This window comes from Corvus brachyrhynchos, unplaced genomic scaffold, assembly GCF_000691975.1.
Source record: "Corvus brachyrhynchos isolate BGI_N302 unplaced genomic scaffold, ASM69197v1 scaffold61, whole genome shotgun sequence".
NCBI classification, from domain to species: Eukaryota; Metazoa; Chordata; class Aves; order Passeriformes; family Corvidae; genus Corvus; species Corvus brachyrhynchos.
This window is the reverse complement of record NW_008236478.1, coordinates 4459976-4470651: the sequence shown is the minus strand read 5'-3', so window position 1 is coordinate 4470651 and position 10676 is coordinate 4459976. Positions and strand designations below refer to the sequence as shown.

Sequence of the window (10676 nt, the reverse complement as noted above, 5' to 3'; positions counted from 1 at the left end):
ACGGGACCCGAGAGTGGTGACGAGGAAATAGACGAGTAATAAATGTAAACATAAATATATCTATAAATATACAGCTGGGTGAAGGGCCCTCGGGGCGGATACCGCTAGGCATGCCCGCGCCCCCGTCACGCCGGGTGGTGCTCCTCCCGCCCAGGCCGTGCTGTCAGTGGCACCTCTCACACCGCCCTGTCGCCCCAGGGCACATTACTCGCCGCTTCAGGTCACGCTCCAACGAGAGAACACAAAAATCATCGAATCTTTAAAGCTGAAAAAGCCCTTCGAGATGATGAAGTCCAACCTTAGACCAAATAACACCGTGCCCACTACACCATGTCGTGGAGTCAAAACCTTATTGCGAAGGACTGCACCGTATCGCGAAGAATGAATGTGTGAGCGTGGTGCTGTCTCTGATGGCAAAGCCCGAGCGGTGCCAGGGGTGTGCAGGGGTGGGTCCTGGCCCTCCGTTTGTGGCCGTCTCGGAGAGCCTGAGGCGGTACCCACTGTCAGACCCTCAGTGCAGCTCCGTGGCTGTGCTGGAGCTTTGCTGCAAGTATGTGAAGAAAAACCATCTTCAGAAGAGGTGCTGTGTTGAACTGGTTGCAATACAACATCTAGACCAGATTGTAACACATACTGGCTGTGAGGTACTGTCCTGCCACCTGGCTGGGTATGTGCAGCTGCAGGAGCTTGGTGCGTGAGAGGGGGACAATGTTGTGTACCCCAACCTACATCCAATTTAAGTTCTTCAAACCACTAGCTGCCAGACAAAACAAGTTTCCTTCTGAGCACTCTAATTTTGTGTCTGAAGAAGAGTTTCTCTCCCAGCTTTAGGAACAGAGTGTGAATAGCATTATGGACCACTTGCAACAAATCTTCAAAATTCTTTTTCAGATGGAGGAAAACCATGTGATGTTTTTTCTGAGCATTGGCACTACGCAAGTAGCTCCTGTAGGAGCTGTGGGAAAGATTTGTGTAAGAGTCATAAAAGCAAAGGCACAATGGATGCTGCAGTGTTAATCTAACACACTCAAAAAGGCTTTTCCTTTCTGAAGAAACTGGCAGACCTGGAGGTTTTTTAGGTTTCATTAAGAAATGGCTTTGTCTCCTTACGAAATTAAATATGCGATCTGGTTTTCCAAGAAGTTCACTCTCCTCACTGTGCTTACTTCCCAGTGGCTTTCAGCAGTTTGCCTGAATAAGTGGCCTGTTTCACTTAAACAAAGCCCCCCAAACACTCATTCATCTTTTCCCTTTCCATGCCAAGAAATAACATAATGATAGTAATTTCAACAGCTTCAGTACAAGCAGCTTTACACCCAGTGGCAGTCCCCAGCTAGAAATAATTGGCACAACTCTTTTGTGGAGCTGTGCCAGCTTGAAACATGGAAGGATTTGCTCCCTTGAGCCTGCAAAGAGAGATGAAATAAAGAATTAATTATATGTAGAAAGGCAATTATAGAAACAAATTCATATTTTTTTCAGTTCCATTGAGCTATAAAGGCCTGATTTTTGACAGTGTCAGAAACACTGAAATAGTTTTCTGCCGAGGTTATCTCACAAAAAGCTAATTCAAAATCAAAGACATCAACTTCTATTGTCCATGCTTTCCTGTGCTATTTGAAGTGCTCTATTGAACTAAACGAATTCAGGAGAATATTTTGACTCATGACAACTATGAAAATAAGCACAAGAAAAATTTCTTCCTATTTTTGTAAGAAAGCAAAATGACCGTCTACTGAAGGAGAAGCAAACAGATTTCCCTACTTCTAAGGAATGTAGCTAGCATGCATCTGGTGCCCAGGGTTTGAAACTAAAAGTACTTCAAGATCATTCATAGATCCACAAGGCAGTCAGAGGTATAACTACAGCTGGGAAAGACATTCTAAATTGGCTTTCAGTTTTCTATTGTGGATGGATGCTAGCTGGGAGCAGCAGTGCTGTATATAATGAGGCAATGCATGTAGACCCTGTAGTAATTTGTTGCCAAAGTGATGAACTGGGGTAGTGGGCAATGGAGCAGTCAGAAAACAGGATAAAGACATTCTAGCAGTAAAGATTGGTGGGATACACAACATACACAATTTTCAAAACTAAACAGAAGTATGCAACTGCCATTTTACAGACTTCATGAATTTGTTGGACAGATAGCCTGGGAACCTTGACAAGGGGCCAAACACACTCAATGCCTGTATTTCAAAGGACGCTTTCCTTGATTTTTTTTACATCTCTTCTAAGCTACTTAAAAATCTTAAATCAAATGGTGCCAGCTACTTCACCATATCTTTTGGTGAAAGGGGCAAAGGTAAATTTCAACCGAAAACTGATGCTAATGCCCAAGTACATGCTGCCTGGGTCTACAGTTCTTGCTGTTCCTGGAGGAGTTTGCAGTCTCATTTGACCCCCTGCTGGCACACCACACTGCTGGCTCTGATAAACACATGCACACTGCAATAATACCCTTGAATAACTGTGTGGGGAACACAGCAGGATGATTTTCTCGTATTCATGGAAGAACAGTCCTGCCTTAGCAGGATGTTGACCCTTTCAACTGGAATAAGACCTTCTTGACACCTTATTTTAAAAAGCTTCACAAATATATCTTTTCTATCCAAGGAGTTTGAGTTGTCAGAAGGGGAAAAGTCATTGGCACATCTCTGTGCAATGACGTGGCCAGGCACAGACCGCTGCTAGGAACGACAGATGGAACCAAACCAAATGCTAACATTTGTTCACAAATGATTAGTAAATGCTTACAAGTAATAGATACACTCACAGAGACTGGCATTTGGGAGTGATACACAAATGTAAAAAATAAAAAGGGCTAAATTCCCTGCCTAGTATCATCATGGCAAATATTGATTGGATCTCACATGTTTCTCTGCAGTCAGAAGTCAAATTCGGCTATAGCCAAATCGCCCCTGGTTTAATTCAGTAATGTTAGGGGATAGGTTTGGGCTGTTACAGGGTTTTCCCTGGTCCTCAAATGTTTTACTAGTGTTTGCAGTCAAATGGTGCCAACCATCTCCAGTGCAAACTGGTATTTCAGGAATCGAAGCAATGCGTGACCTTCAGGAAAGGTGGGCTGAATTTTCCCATTCAGTTGCTGAGGTACTCCCATCACACATCTGTACTGTGTCTCTCTTATGGAGTAGTACTCCTTCTTTCTCTTCATACCTTTTGAAGGTCTCATACACTTCCCAGTACAAAATACGTGGGCCATTTAACAGGTGTGTGCTTTGTGAGATGGACCCTGAGTGGGCATAAGGGGAAGCACAGAATGGCTGAAACATTAAAAGAGGAAGCAAAGGCTGGAGACAGCCCATTTCCTCTCTATGGGAGTAGGAGAGAAAGAAATGGTTGGGAGTTTTCCAACACAACAGGTTTTCAGCAAAACATTCTGTTTCAACAGAAAGACCTGATTCATTGAAATGGAAATGTTTTACAAAGAACCATCTTTCTCAGTGACCTTTTAGCAGAACTCAGACAAGACGCCTCCAAAATCCACCTATTACTCCACCGACTCAGTTGGAGAGCTCACCATACTTGCCATGTGAATCACAAAAATTAGAGACAGCGTAGCTTCTGGACTCCCTGGCCTGCTAACTCCCTGTGGTACCCTCCTGTGCCACCTGCCCACATCATCCTTTAGGGAAGATGAAAGTTCATGTCTGCTCACAAGTCATGACTGTTCGGAGAGTGCACAACCTCAGAGCTTGTAAGGGATGACCCCAGTCTTGTCCAACCTCTGCTATTTGCAGCCACCTGTTTCCCATGAAGTTGGACTAAGGTATACATTTAAAGAATTTTGTCCAAAAGAGTCCAAATGATTGTGAATCCATCTGCCATTGCTAACGAGCTAGTCCATTTAGATTTATTATTCTTGCTGCAAATTTGAAAATGTGTCAGCCTTGAGCTTGGCTGACTCTTCTAGTCATCATGTGCCTTCATTTGCAAGAGAGAAAAGCTCCTTCTATTCCAGAAGCACATATGCAAGGTGCACTCAAACCCTCCTGAGCTAAGTCCACGTTATTTCCCTTGTGACTAACATTAGATGAACTAATGTATAGCTCTCGCTTACCCTTTGGCCATCCTCCAGTACTTGAAAAGTCTCCTTTAAAAAAAAGTTTATAAATATTTATAAAAAAATGGTGCAAAGAACTCAGATAATCTTCTGAGGCACTTACATGCAAGTTGGTTTGTCTTGGCAGACAATTATATCTTTCTCTTTGGCAAATGGTAAACTTTTGATTGAAGGTACATCACCAGATGGGATGCATCCAGCTTGGGCATTCCTAGTACAGAGAAGAAAGAGGTAATCAGAAGTTCTGTCTTGTCTGCATCATTATGCTTTCACTTTGGGTTCCTTGTCATCACTGACTGGTGCAGTACAACAGCTGTACCAGCCAACTGAAAAAGGCTTAGGCGCTCTGGCACCTAAGCTATACATGATCTTCTAGGTTAGTTATTAACTCATTTTTGTCTGCCTGAATAAGGTGAATATTATATTACCTCCTGCCATCGAACAGGGTCTTTGGGTTGAAAGAAATCATTAGCCTCTGTTTTAGAAATGCAATGGCTTTTTCAGAGTGAGCTTATCTGTGTTAACGCAGTTTATGCAAACACTGGAAGAAAGATATGGAGAGAGAAAAACTCACCAAATGAAGAGCATTCACTTAGTGAGCTCTCAACTTCACTAAGGTTTCCATTTCTTCTATCCAGAAAGCTGGTGTTGGTTATTCAATCTAAATTTCAGTTAATTTCACTTGTACAGAATATAACAGTAGCATAGCCTTCCTCAAGGTATAGCAAGGGACAGACATTAAGGTCGGGAGATAACTCACTACCTTTGTCATGTCTGATCTGGAATTTATTTTTAAATGAGATAGAGGCAGATATTAGGCACAGAATTTTATCCAATTTCTATTCAAATTGGAAATAAGAAACAAACATGCCATGCTACAGAAGTTTCAAATGAGGAAGCAGTAATAATGCTTAATTCAGAAAGTAGCTTCTGTACCTTTTGTCATGTGACTTCTAAAATGGTAAAATACTGTTAGAATTAACATTTGCTTAGCATGGCTTTGCAAATATCCGCTTACTTAGTGGTTAACAATCAAGTCCGATTTCTTAAAAAGACAGCGTTCTTGAACTGAAGTGACAGCGAGAGATACAATTTAAATAATTTCAAGATGCTCATCCTCTTTAGCTAGGAGGAACTGGAGGAACAGAGGGTGCTGGGGAGCGAACGGAGGGTGCGGGTGGAGGGGGCATTAGCCGGGGCTGCAGCTCCCTCCAGCGCCGGCACAGCGGCTTTTCCAGGGAAGGGCGCTGGCCTCGCTGAGCAAGCATCGCGCTCCGGGTTCCTGGCGTTTGGAAATTACTTATTAGCTCACAGACATGTTTGACGTGGTAGAAATACTTAGATTTCGAGCTTTAATGAAAATAAATATGGGATAAGATCATGTACACAGTGATTTGCATGAGTATCCTTGAAACCGTTAGGGCAATTGGCATAGACGATATTAACCCCATATGTTGGTTTGGGCAGGATTAAGAGCTGGATGCTTGCAGACTGTCAAGAATTTCACATTTTTAATGCATCATGTGGTATTTCCTTTGTAATGTCTAAGTGGGATGCATACAGTGCCTGCTTCTTCAAGTATCTTGGTTAGCTAACTCTAATTGCCTTTCCTATTAATGGCTAACTTCTACAAACAGGAGAGATGTCTAAATTTGTGGAGGTCTTGAATCTCCTAAGGAAGAAAGGCCTCTGGCACACATGATGGTAGCTAGAATCAGAGGGCTGGGGCAGATTCTGCCCTCCCACTGAATGGTGCAGTCCTTGCCAATGAATCTGCAATCTTCCTGCCATGCTTCTCAGGCTGGTCTGTAAGATAAATCACCTCTGCTTGTCAACTATGGTTACAAACCTAGGGGAACCCCAAGTGAATGGGGGCCTCTGTAAGTGTTAGTGGTGCTGTTCCTGCAGCAGAGCAAGCCCTGAGGACAGTCCTCCCAAAATCTGGTCCCTCATGTGCTGCTGGAGTCTGTTTGGATCCACCTGCAGAATTGTAGCACAGGCACTGATGTGCCCCAGCTCAGCACCTGGCCAAGCAGAACACATTGGGTGCTATGTCAGCCTGGCTTTCCTAGGCTCAGCCTTCCCTCTTCAATGGCTGCTTTACTTTCCCATCTTCCCTGCTCAGGGCAAGCTGTGTGAGAAAGCCAGTTGTTTCTAAAAGTATACGAGGGCTCTCTCTCCTGTCTCCTGTAAACACCATCAGTTTCAAACCCAACTCTTTCACAAGATTTTCTTAACTTTCCCCCACTGCTGTCAGTTGCAAATTTCCCATTAGGCACTGCTATAGGCCCACTGGCTGCTTTTCAGCAACTTGCCTGGAGTAGCTGTGAGAGTAGAGACAAGGAACACCATGCAGTGCTATGGCAGCCACAGACCAAAATCACAGCAGGAAGAGAACTCCCAACAAGACCCCAGCTGTTCTGTAGTGTCACTACAGGCCCATCACACATACAGACTGAAATGTTCATACCTCTGAGGAGTACACCTGAGGTTTCACAGCAGATTTGAGGGAAGGCAGCAGCTTCAGGACATTTCTTCAGTCAATGTCGGCCCAGACACAAGAAGCTCCCTGTGTGCCAGCAGAGGCAGCAAGTGACACAACTCATGATTTTACAGAAGCACAAGAATTGCTTATGGGTGAGTGCCAAGGGCATCCCTCTACTGTGCAATGTGGATGCCACTCAAACACCCGGCACCACTGGCACGTGGCTACAGACAGCACTCAGTGCATGTTGCAGAAGTGCATTCACCAAGGGCCTTTAAAAAAAAAGCACAAATGTAAGTGAATAAGATCAAGATGTGTTTTATGGATATTGTCTAGCTTCTTTTACATAAATAATCATACTCACTCAAAACTTGTTCCTTCCTAAACAGTGTCTATTCTAGTAAAACCTCCTTGTCCAACAAAATAGCACAAAAACTCCACAGTTTGTGTGGGATAAAAGGAGTGATGCAAACACAACTAATGTAATGGTGACTAAATTTACTTAATAAATGAACAAATAATGCTGTTTTGTTTCTCTCCCCTCCAGAGGAAATGTGCACCAAGTGGTTAATAATCCCATCTTCTGTCCTTACCCCACACAGTATCCCTGTATTAAAAAAACTCCACCACAGTGCTTGACTCTAGGGGCAGAAACTTTATAAAAGCAAAGAACTGGTCTAGATAATAGGGTTCATATATCTGACTTTCTCCCAAATTATCTTTTAAGACATTTTTTCCCTTTAAATTTTTCCTGCACTTGTTCTCCTTAAAAAAAATAAATATTTTAATGGCTTTTTTTTTACAAATACCTTCATCTTCAGTGAAGTTCCTGAGACACACAGTAAGGCAGTAGAGAATCCTGGAGTTACAAAACACTATTCTAATATAAATAAGAGATAATAAAACAAACAGCTGGACCAGTTCCCTGTATAAATTATAATGATTCTTGAAAACACGCTGGAGCAAGGGAAGGACTCCTCTCCCTGAGAAGCAGCAGAAATAATGTGTGATGAACTGACCATAACGCCCATTCTCTGATTGCCCTGCTCCACCACTGGGGAGGAGGTAGAGCTGGGGGAAGGTGTTTTGAAGGTCGTGTTTTATTTCTCATTATCCTGCTGTGGTTCTGTTAGTAATAAATTCAGTTAGTATCTCTAATTTGCATCTGTTTTGCCCATGATGGTGTTTGGTGAGTGATCTCTCTCTGTCCTTCTCTCGACCCAGGAACCCTTTGTTATATTTTCTCTCCCCTGTCCAGCTGTGGAGAGGAGTCATAGAGAGGCTTTGGTGGGTGTCTGGCACCCAGCCAGGGTCAACCCAATACACACAGTCTCCTACATTTTCAGTTGATAGTGCAGAATTTACTGTTACTGGGTATAAAGGTGCCTGATTTGCTGGAGAGCATTGCAGGAGCACAGGCTCCTTCCCAAGACAGTGGTGACAAATTATAACATCATTTGTGTTTATCCAAGTAGTTCTATTTATAATAACCTTTCAGGTGACCTAATTGTACACTGGGTAAAACAAGCCTAAAGAAGATAGAAACTAATCTTTCAGAGTATGAAGTAGTGTACTGTATAAATACTGCAGCTTAGCTAGTGTCTGTTTTGAATGTCAGTTAGGATCAGGTAGTGTTTATATCCTCCTGAGATTTAGCAGTTTTTGTTCAGGATTTCTCAAATTTGCATCAAGCTGAAACTTGGCATGTAAGCTGTCAGCACAGATGCTAGATTTATTCCAAAAATAGAGTAAGTTGAAGCTTTTAAAGGTGTCAAGTGGCTTATTTATGCAGTGGTTGCAGATCCTTTAGTTTTCTCTCTCTTTTAACTATACAAAATCTTACTCTGTCACCTTCCTCCGGCATTACTCCCTTCTCCAGCATTACAGTCCTGAACAGTGAGGAATAAGAAGGTAAGTAATCACATTAGAGTGGTAATCCAAAGATGGTGTGCCCTGGAAACAGGTGTAAATAATGGTAATTTTTGGTGAAGCAGAACTGTCCTCATGGAGTCACCATAAAGAAAAATAATTGGGAAAACATCTGAAATGCTACCCAAAATGCTAACACATTGCTTGATAGCACAGTGAAAAGGCAGGCAAAATCCCCAGCACTGGGAAGGTTTTCTAACAATCCCATTTAGACAAGGAAGGACCTTCTTTCAGGGATCACTGAAACCTCCTCCTCCAGGAATCATTGCAGGGTACAGCTCTACCTCCACTATGGTATTTATTGAGTATGTGCATTAAAGTCTAAGGCATAACGACTCAGAAAACTTGTAGTAGTATGGATCACTTATGTTCAGTGATCTACAGCACTGAGTGGTAACAAACTGCCCCTCATAGAGCAAATCAACCCAAATATATATAACCACAAGTGGACTCCTTTGCTCTATTTTGTGCAGCCAGAGAATGCCCTCTGCCATAAACTAAGCTCTGGTAGACTAGAAAACAAAACTAGGAGATTGTGAAACACAGGAGCTTTCTTGCAGAATGTCCTGCCAACAGCTTCAGGAGATGGCAGGTCAAAGTAAACATGACATACACCCTGTCCTCTTTCCTTTTAAGTACCCTGAAAGACAGGATGGGGAAGGTAAAGCCAGTGAGGGCCTGTCTAGTCAGAGGTCTTGCAGTCAGAGATCCATCTGCAGCACGAGTTTCCATTTGTAACAAGTGGAGGCAATATCCAATTATTTGCAATCATGTTGATATATAAAAACCTCTCATATTATGATATGTAGGTTTTTGTTAATTTTGTCAGTTTTAAGAATACTTACAGGTTGCAAGGACTGTGATTAGGTTTCAGCTGAACTTAGTCACTTAACACAACCTTCAAATTCATAGCTGTATTTTTTTCCAGTGAGCAATTTACTCTTCGTAAAAGCACTTGTGCCAGTACAAGCTAGTGTGCATGACTTCTTTATTCTACTCTTCTTGGGGAGGCATCCCCCATCTATTTAAAAAACAAAGAGAAGTTGTCACAATGGTTGCAGAAAAATGTTTTTAAATTTAGACCCTTTCATTCCACTGCATCAAACAAGATCCAAATATGAATAAAGACCTGTCACAAGATTATAAGCTTGAAACATTTGCTCATACATAGTACATATTCAATACTCAGTAATTTTATTTTCTCTGAGAAATGATAGAATTTCAACACTCACTGGCTATACCTCTTTTTGGAGGTCTTCAGCAGTAATTTCTCTTCTAAAATCTACTCCATAAAATGTTCAGCTGTTTCAAAATAATAGATGAAACCATATCAAGCTCTATTTAGTGGCCAAGATTTGCACACCTGCAATACTCACGATATGTAAACATTTTAGTCTCTCCTCTCAGAATGAAGCAATGTGAAAAACCTGAGCTAATTTATTTGGGCTTTAGACAGCTGTGGATGAGAACTAGTTTCTGGTCAGGATTTGAAATCATGCCAGCAGGAGCTTACTCTTAAACAGATGCTCCAGAATTTTATTAGGAAGGTCACATATCTCACGCCATCATTTGGTGGGAACCTGGTCAGAAGTCTATTCTCCTCCCGCTACAGCTGCCCCTGTGAAATAGCAAACATGTTTTCTGGTCATTGTGTACTCTGTGAATTATTTCTCTAAAAGCTTATTTACAGAAAACTCAGGGTCCATATTCTTAACTCTAAAATCATGGAGGTTGAACCAAATCATGCTTGTTAAAAATCCTATAACCCTTAGTGTGGTAAAATTCTGAATTTTTTTAGTAATTTCAAAATGTTAAAATAATTTTACAGATTAAAAAAATAAAAAGCCCCAAACCCACAAGGGTTTGGTTTTGAAAAAATAGATGTAAAAATTTAGAGATTGTATTTTTCCCTAGTGGGCATAAAAATGAGACGACCCAGAAATATACAGGCAGAAGAATGCATGGAACATGCTTTGTCTAGATGCTTTTTGTGTCTCTTAAGCCTCCATGAACATCAGGTCTCGTTGCAATGTTTCCCCTCAGGAAACATCATGGTTTATGCCAGAGATTTCTATCTCTCAAGAGTTTCCTCTGTACCTATCTTCAAGTGAGACAAATGGAAGGTGGATATTTTTGGTGGGTTGCTCGTGCTGTTGATAGTCAGTAATACCTGGAGTTTCA

General features: G+C 41.9%; 1 long non-coding RNA gene across 1 annotated transcript; it reads right to left on the bottom strand.

The window, feature by feature from the left end:
• Positions 1 to 6: 6 nt before the first annotated feature.
• On the bottom strand, positions 7 to 9511 carry LOC108444673. Its single transcript, XR_001859302.1, has 4 exons — positions 9341 to 9511; positions 6552 to 6838; positions 4185 to 4292; positions 7 to 1406 (listed from the first exon to the last, which is right to left on the bottom strand). It is a non-coding gene; the product is annotated as an uncharacterized LOC108444673 (long non-coding RNA).
• Between the last annotated feature and the right edge of the window lie 1165 nt (positions 9512 to 10676).